General features: G+C 32.7%; 2 non-coding genes across 2 annotated transcripts; both read right to left on the reverse strand.

The window, feature by feature from the left end:
* Nucleotides 1-296: 296 nt before the first annotated feature.
* On the reverse strand, nucleotides 297-370 carry TRNAV-AAC (transfer RNA valine (anticodon AAC)). The gene has a single exon. It is a non-coding gene; the product is annotated as a tRNA-Val (tRNA).
* A 7,622-nt stretch (nucleotides 371-7,992) lies between these two features.
* Nucleotides 7,993-8,066, reverse strand: TRNAV-AAC (transfer RNA valine (anticodon AAC)). Its single transcript has one exon. It is a non-coding gene; the product is annotated as a tRNA-Val (tRNA).
* Nucleotides 8,067-9,245: the final 1,179 nt, after the last annotated feature.

The following is a 9,245-nucleotide window of genomic DNA, read 5'->3' on the forward strand; positions in this document are numbered from 1 at the left end:
TTTCTCAGCAGCTTCTACACTTTTATTAGTTATGAGGAACTCTTTGGAAATTTTGTGGTTTTACTTACAACTTGTTCTGTATGGAAGATATTCCTTTGTAAAATTGTTTTGATATCACCCACAATTCATCATGTTTTTCTGAGATCATGTTAAGGCATTGGCAGACTTTATGAGCTGAACAGAAGTGTAATTTCTTCTGCAGAAAGAAACAAGGTTAGATACAATATATGAAAGGAAAAAGACTTGGTTGTAGCAGAACCGTGTAAAATTGTTTTACATTCACGAAAAAGCTTCAATGGCGCCGCCCAGACTTGAACTGGAGACCTTCAGTGTGTTAGACTGACGTGATAACCAACTACACCACGGCACCTCACATTCAATAATTTGGTAGTTTATATTAGTTGATACAATAAAAGTAATATTACAGTGGCCCGTCTTATGAGGAGTTATACTAATTACATTGAAATAATAAAATACAAACGAGCATATCTCAACTTAATTTATTGTGGATATATTAAGATAGATTTATTTGTCATTCATTTGATTATAATTAAATATATATTATTATATTCAATAAATAAATTAGAAATATTGGAATAACATAAATTTTATAAAATTTTGTGTAATAGTTTCTTTAAAATATTTAATTGTATATATTATATTCTAAAATTAGAATACAAATATTAATATAATAATATATAAGGAATATTGTTATAAAATAATAATTTATCTAGATATATTAAGATATATTTATTTGTCATTCATATGATTATAATTAAATATATATCATTGTATTAAATAATTTTTGATATATTAAATAAAATATATTTTATAAAATTTTGTCTCATAATTTCTTTAAATATTTAATTGTATTTATTATATTACAAAACTTGGATAAATAGAATAAATAATTGAATTTTTATAATATAATATAATGAATGATATATATTTAAAATTACATCTTAAATATATTTCAATTTTATCTAATTGATAAAATATAATTTTATCTTAAATATTACTAACTATCACAGTCATCTTTATTTTTGAAAAGTAGTAACGGAATCTCTTCTTATATGTTAATGTGTATCTTGTTTTAAATGTTTGATTTAAGAGAATAGAAAATTAAAATAATTACTTAAAAGAAATATATAAAAAAATTTAAATTAAAATAATTAGTATTCATCCACAACAAACAAAAGACAAAGTATGTGCATATTTAGAAGAAGTCGAAGATGCCTCATTTTTGGTACAAATTTGGCACATGCCGAATGTTCCTCATTGTTTGTGTGTATTCATCACATGCCAAATTTTCCCATTAAAAGACAAAAATTAAAATAACTAAAAAAACAATAGCTGAAATATTTTCTCCAACGCCCTTCGATGATAAATGACATTTGGAGTTTCCCGATGGTTCATTTGCTTATGTTATCCAATTTCAAATGGTATTTAAAATAACAAAAAAAAATAGCTAAAATATTTCCTCCAACGCCCTTCGGTGATAAATGACATTTGGAGTTTCCCGATGGTTCATTTGTTAGAGTATTCGGGTATTTACTTGATTAATTAAACAATATTTGTTTAATTATTTAAGTTCCCTTTATCTCTTTTACACTTAAGCTAACTTTAGGTGCATAATAATTAATTCTTTTATTAATTATTATGTGCAAGCCTAGGGTTTCCCTTTTAGGGTTTCTTGACCTATTAAAGGTTGAGTTCTTTCTTTTCATTGTATGAAGAAGGATTATTATTGACAATACATTTTGGAGATTATTGAGCTCTCTCTTTTGGAGCATATTTTTCCTATGTTTTTGTTCCTTCTGTGATTTGCTTCCTTGCTTCTCCTTGTAACAGGTTTTTCAGCTTGCAGAGATCATTTGGGCTCCTATGGTGTTGTATTTTCTCAACTCCTATATGGTATCAGAGCTTCAGATTTGCAACTGTTTGTTCTTGTTTTGAGATTTTTTGTATTGGAAGCAGATCTGGGGTTTCAGAAACTTTTTATGCACCTAGGGATAGGCTTTTTTTCTGAGCACTTTGGGCCTAAATGAACCTCGCCATTGTGTTCAGAAGGCCTGAAAACCTCTATGGTCATATAAAATTTGACCTATTTTGGTTCTTGAGCCTCTGGGAGTATTTTTTCTCCAGATCCAGGTCGTACGACCTTGGCACATAGTTCGAGAAAAAATTTCAATTTTTTTTGCCTTTTTACGGCATGCAGGCCAAAATTTTCTTTAAAAAAAATTAAAAAAATCAAAAAGCAAAAGGGTGGAAAAAAAACAAGGGTTTAAATTTTTTGTTTTTGTTTTTTAGCAAAAAAATTGGGGGCGGGGGAGGGGGGGGGGGGTGGTTCCTACGATACACAGGGTACCGTGGGGCCCCTGCCATGCTGCAGGCCCCGTACGCCGCCGTCGACACCATTTCGGTCCCCGCCGGTAGCTATCCCTGGCCCCCACCGGTAGCTCCCTCCGGCCCCGCTGCCGACCTCCCTGTGGCCTCCGCCGGCTCCATGCGCTTCCCCAGCCGCTGCTCCACTCACCGGCCGCTACGCTTCCTGCGGCCTCCTCCACTCGTCGTGCCGCCTGCGACTCAACGGCCGCCTGCCGCTGGCTTCTCCCACCCCCCGCTACTGGCTTCTCCCACCCACTGCTGTCACAACTCCCCGGACCCCGCCACCCGCCGCCCATGCCAGCCACCGGAGAACCACCCGGCCACCACCAAAGCACCACTCCCTGGCCACCTCCGCCTGCCAGAGCCACCAGACTACCTTTTTTGCCTCTTTCAGGGGGGTTTGGTTTTTTGGCCTTATCTTGGGCATATAGAGTCATTTTTCGAAAACGAATAGGTGTCAGAAAGCTGGTTCCAAGCCGAACCTCGTCATGTTGGTATTTTTTTTCCGATTTTGCTGTTTGACTGTGTTTTTTTTCAGTTAAAGTGAGGTCTTGTTTTTGCACTCCAGGAGACATAGAATGAGCATCTGAACTCCATTTTTCAAAAAGTTTATATTTTTCGAAAGCGTGTGTTGTGTAATTTCCAGCCATATAAGTTTTATTTCTAGATTCTTCTCCATGCATATTTTATTCAGTTTTTTGTTTTTCAGCACTCTAGTGGATATCTTGGTTGTTTCAGGTCCTGGGATCTCTTGTCTGGTTCGGATGTCTCTATTTTGGTTCTCGTTTCTATTTCCAGTCTTCTTATCATTGTAGCTTGTATTTATACAAACACACTGAGATAAAGTGCCATCATACATTGTTTACTTGGGATCTTGCATATCTTGTGCCTTGTTGTACATGCACTACTTATAAAGTGTCATGAGGGGGTTGATGTTTGCCTGTTGTTTTCCATCTTCCTTTGTCCAGTGAGTGTTCCTTCCACAACATTCACCTCATGATGTGTGTCAAGTGAGTGTTACTTCCACGACACCATGTACTTTTCTCAACACCTTTGATGTTCCTGGTTCTTCATCATGCAGTTCTTATTGGCCGATCTTTTCAGTGTTCCTGTCCCTCTCCCACTTCTGCATTATGGGGAGGTTTGTCCTATTGGTTCTAATACTTTCGTGATTTGATTGATCAGCTCTTCAGGCTTTGGTTTCTCATGCTATCTGTATCTTCGAGTTCAGTGTTTGCCTTGTTTGCCATCTGATTCGAGTAGTGTCATTTGAGGGCACTCATACAGAGTACAGTCTTCTCTACCTGGTCATGTTCTATTTCAGTGGAGGTTCTTCAGATCAGCAGTTATTCTTCAATAGAGTTTTCAGGTTCTTCATGCTTCAGTGGTATTTTTTTCCATCTCTTTTTGGAGTAGAGTTTTGTTCCCATGTGGTTTTCTCTATTTCTCCAGTTCATAGAGATTTCATTGTATTTGGGTACCTGATCAGGCCTTGTTGTCGGGACCCATCTTTATTGCTTTCAGTAGCTGTTCTAGGTTTTAGCTTCTCCCTAAGTCTAGCTTAAGGGGGGTATTAGAGTATTCGGGTATTTACTTGATTAATTAAACAATATTTGTTTAATTATTTAAGTTCCCTTTATCTCTTTTACACTTAAGCTAACTTTAGGTGCATAATAATTAATTCTTTTATTAATTGTTATATGCAAGCCTAGGGTTTTCCCTTTTAGGGTTTCTTGACCAATTAAAGGTTGAGTTCTTTCTTTTCATTGTATGAAGAAGGATTATTATTGACAATACATTTTGGAGATTATTGAGCTCTCTCTTTTGGAGCATTTTTTTCCTGTGTTTTTGTTTTTTCTGTGATTTGTTTCCTTGCTTCTCCTTGTAACAAGTTCTTTAGCTTGCAGAGATCATTTGGGCTCCTGTGGTGTTGTATTTTCTCAACTCCTATATCATTTGCTTATGTTACCCAACTTTCTTTTATAAGAAATGGCATTTAACATCTATCCATGGTATAAATATACCCCTTAAGGAATGTCAATCAATAGTTGACTCTAGATCATTCTAAAATTGTTGGATTATTGAGCAGCTAATTGTAGTAGCAAAGCATATTGTTTGGACATGTTTTCGAAGCACCCCAAGCTTTTAGAATATTGTAGAAGTGTTACAAAAGCTCCACAATATTCTTGAAGGTTCAACTTCAATAATTGGCTTGTAAATTTTACACGTGACAATATCAGAGATAAGGATACACAACTCCATCATATGAAATTTTCTCACATTGGGTATTTCCAAGGTATATTGTTGTGTTTATCCTCTCTTTTGTTCCTTATTTTTGTCTTAAACTCAATTTTAATCATTGCAACAATTATTAGTTTATTGAGCAGCTAAGTGTAGTAGCAAAGCATGTTTTCAAAGCACCCCAAGTTTGTAAAATATTGTAGACATGACATAAAATTCTCACAATATTCTAGAAGGCTCAAGTTGAGCAACAAACTTGTAAATTTTGCATGATAATGATGGAGATAGAGACAAAAAACTCAATGCTTCTAGAGTTTACCATAGTGGGTATCTTCGGTTGTTGTGTTAATTCTCTCTTTTCGTGCTTATTTATGTCTTTTACTTAATTTTACTATTTGCAACTTCAAAAATTTCTACACTACATGACAAACTATACATTTAATTTACTGCAAGGATGGTATTTATTTACAATTGCAAGTAGAAGTAGAATTCAGTCTCATACAACTTAATGAAGTAGGCTACTTCTTCGTTACACCATTGATTGTGTAAACTGTAATTGTTATGTATCCGTAGTAGCATAAGAGAGTTATTCAAAGTCTTATTTATAGTATTGTGGGCATTGTATTTGAGCATGTACATGTGATAGAAGTAGATGACAACCCATAACTATAATAATATCAATTCCCTACCCTTGTATATGTTTGTTTTGGTAACATGTTGCATTGAATTAGCACATAAGTGAATATAAATAATAAATTTTTAGAGAACAATAAAAACATTGGAATATTCGAGGAGATTGAAAATTAAAAAATGAGAGTTTACAATGTTTGTACAGAAATAACAATTATATGCTCAATTCTCTCAAAATGGTAAGTGATATGCTATTACATATGACAAAAATATCTATATTTTCTTAGTCACTAGTGAAACTAGAATGACACAACGATTGTTAAAAGTTATGTACATGATTCACTCTTAGTAGAATAATTTCATCATTGAGAAAATGATTCAATGATTTCTTTCAAGATCTATAACTATTAATTTATGGCCTTAAAGGAAAATAAATTTATTTACTTGCAACAAATTGACCATAATAAATCAAAAGACTTAAATCCATGAAACGAGATTAGACATAGATTGAAAGAAATTCTACGAAAAAATTATCAAACCTAAAGAAATCTTTTAAGATAATTGTCATTCAAAATGAAGGGTTCGATATTCAATAGAGGTGGTCATAGGAAAAAATATGCACATTATATAGTTATTGGAAAACATATAAGGCATTGCAATCTTTGTAACTTGATTTCATTGCATTTAGCTAAAATATAGAAAGAACTTTTCTAGCTGAAATTTTTTATCAACTTTACTCTTGTAAACATGTATTATTAATTGTTTCATATCCAACAAAAAAAATTACAACTCATCTTGAATGATTGCAAATTTATCTCCCACATCAATTCTATTGAATTAGTTCTCCTTTCCATGTAGAGACTTGAATACTATATCAATTGACCTAGCACCACAAATCAATTTGCATAGCTCATATTTTATGCCTCGAGACATCTACAAACTACTGAATTACATATAATATAAGATTAAAATCCACTATAGAATTTCACCCACTTACTACTAAATAAGTTCCACTCGTACCATTACAGATTGTACCATTTGAAGATTTTTTAAAATTATTTTTCATCATCAGATATTCCTTTTTAATTTCTTACTGAAAATACTATTAAAAAAATAAGTTTCCACCAAAATAAGATGGAAGCAATAAAATGAGAATTGGATAGAAATAGAACATAGAAAATAGATTGTAGCTGGGTCAACTCAGATGAAACAATTACATTCAGGTTAAACAAATGACGCTAATACTTGTATGGCAACAATGAAAATTTAAACACCCAAAATGAATATAGAATAATGATATAACAAGTGGGTAAACTTCTTGCATGTTTGTTTGTTTTCTTTGAATAAAAGACTACACCCAAACCTTTGTTCACGATTTGATTCTTGGAAAAGAAAAGAAAAAATAAACCTTAGTGAAAAGGGTTTTCAAATCTATCAAATTCCACTTATTATAGTGGATCGTAAACTCGCATTCCAAGAAATGCAAGTGAGTTAAGAGACAAAACAAATGTGTCACATCTTATACTTCCATAATTCTGAGAAATAAGTACAAACTAAGACTAAAATTGGACAATCACATTCTAGTATTTGTTTCTTCACCATTTAAATTCAAAGGAATCCCTTACTCGTTGGGTTTCTAGTTGTGATAATCCATGGAAACAATTTGTAGATTCTCAAAATGCAAACATGATCCTACAACAACATTGAGCACCATAGATTAGGGATGACACTTACTTTGAAACATAGTAGAAAATGAAAAAATATTCACTTTGTCATGAATTATCGATGCACAATCTCCACTCATAACAACAAATAGCTAAAACATCTCTCCCTCAATATTTACAAAAATCAATGACTTAAGAAAGACTACAACAATCTTGTAAAACTTTAAGATGATGAGAAAATTACCTTTGATGATACACAAATAAACATCCTCTTATTGTAATTGTTTCTTTACAACATCTAGAAAACTTTAATACCTATATTGATTAACTCTATCATGCCATCATTCCTCCAATATAGTTCACATGAAAATTATACATCTAACAACTTTAGCTTTGGATCATATTGGATACATGCGAACATTTGCAGCTGATATCAATGTCCAACGATCTTGACTTATCCAGTTTCTTTGAAAATGAGGTACCTTTCAATTTCTATGCATTGTTTCAAACATGTCAAGCACACAATAAGTTCTTTAGGTTCAAACACTTTCAATTTATTGTCAAATTTACCAAAAAGAGAATGAAGGACGAATGAAATCTTCTTCTACTAAATGAAGCTGTTAGGTTGTAATTTTTTTTCTCATAAGAAATCCCAATAAAATTTCTTATATTTATATAAAAAAATTAATTTTGTGAACACAACTCTTTCACCCCATACTGTGATTGTAGACTACCTACCTCACAATTACGATGACAATTCTATTTAATTCATAAATAATAATATAAAAAATTATTATATCATTTAAATTTTCAACCTACTTTCATAATTAAAAAAATCCATTTCAATTTATATGCTTCTCATTTTTATTAATAAAATATCTTTTAAATGTCTTTCTCAGCAACTTCTACACTAATTCCTTGAAAATGTAAGATCATGTTAGACATTGGCAGATTAATGAACTCAACTGTAGTGGAATTTCTTCTGCAGAAAGAAAGATTCTTCAAAAAATCGTTATAGAGGTTCTTTACCAATCCATAGCGTAGATATTAGATTATAAAACCACAACTATGGCGCCGCCCAGACTTGAACTGGAGACCTTCAGTGTGTTAGACTGACGTGATAACCAACTACACCACGGCACCTCACATTGCTAAGATTTGATATTCATTATTCATTTTCTAAACATAAATACAACACCAGCACATGTGCATGTAGTAATATTACAGTAGCTCGTCTTTGTATTCTAAGGAGGTGTATTAGTTATGTTAATAAATCAAAGAATAGATTAAGTGATATTATTTTATTTAGTCATATCATACCATCTATTCAAGCCCCAAAAACTCATTCTTTGGCATTCCAAAAGTTTGCAAGTTCTTCAAGGTAGAGTTTGAGGCATTCCTTAACATTGTATCATCTACTTTCTTTCCAAAAAATTTAAAGTCCTAATCATTTGCATTAAATCTTTCATCATTGAGAATTCAGACCTCTAGCTCATTGTCAACCAATTTTTTTGCAAACAAACTGAAGATGTAGATTGATCCTATCCACCATCCTTAAAATGACCACTTTCCAATATTCTATAATGCTAATATGCCTCTTCCACACACTCATAATTTTCATGATGTTGCCGACTTCTCCAAAATCGTCTAACATCATCATCTTGTTCATCCATCCACCGAGATTATCAAGTCTTTCCATGAATCAGACTTTATATTGAATGAGTATGTCATACATTTTTCCATTTATATGTAACTGAGAGTGAAATCAATGTCTTTCATCATCATTATCATTTCCCAATCAGCCTCAAATTTCCTATGAATGTCTAACTCTTGACAAGGTTCCCAATATAACTCTATATGCGTAAAGAGATGTTATGTGATGCTTCTCAAGAGTTCTTGACGAGCAATAACGTCCAACATAGAGGTGTAGGGGGCTTTGGAGGTCATCATAGCTTCCTAAGGGATTAGGAACTAAAAACCTCCACCAAGGTTCTAAGTTTCTAGTTAATCATTGACAAAGTTCTTGATGAATGTTTATTTCTTAACGAGATTCCAAATTTTGAAAAAAAATACATGAAACCTTTTAAGAGGTCTAGAACATCATCAACAAGCACCTAATTATGCCAAGAGGCATCTACAATGACATCAAAATGTTCATAAACAAAAATTCAATTTTGAAACAATTTGACATGCAAATGACGGGTAAATGCATGAAATATGTCATCTTTTGGTTTTTGTGGAGGTGTTATTTTATTACTCCAAATAAAATAGAACCCTTGCCACTTGTCTCCAACTATATGAAACCGTTACATTCAAATGATA

The sequence above is a fragment of the Cryptomeria japonica genome, chromosome 2 (assembly GCF_030272615.1).
Source record: "Cryptomeria japonica chromosome 2, Sugi_1.0, whole genome shotgun sequence".
Lineage (NCBI taxonomy): Eukaryota > Viridiplantae > Streptophyta > Pinopsida > Cupressales > Cupressaceae > Cryptomeria > Cryptomeria japonica.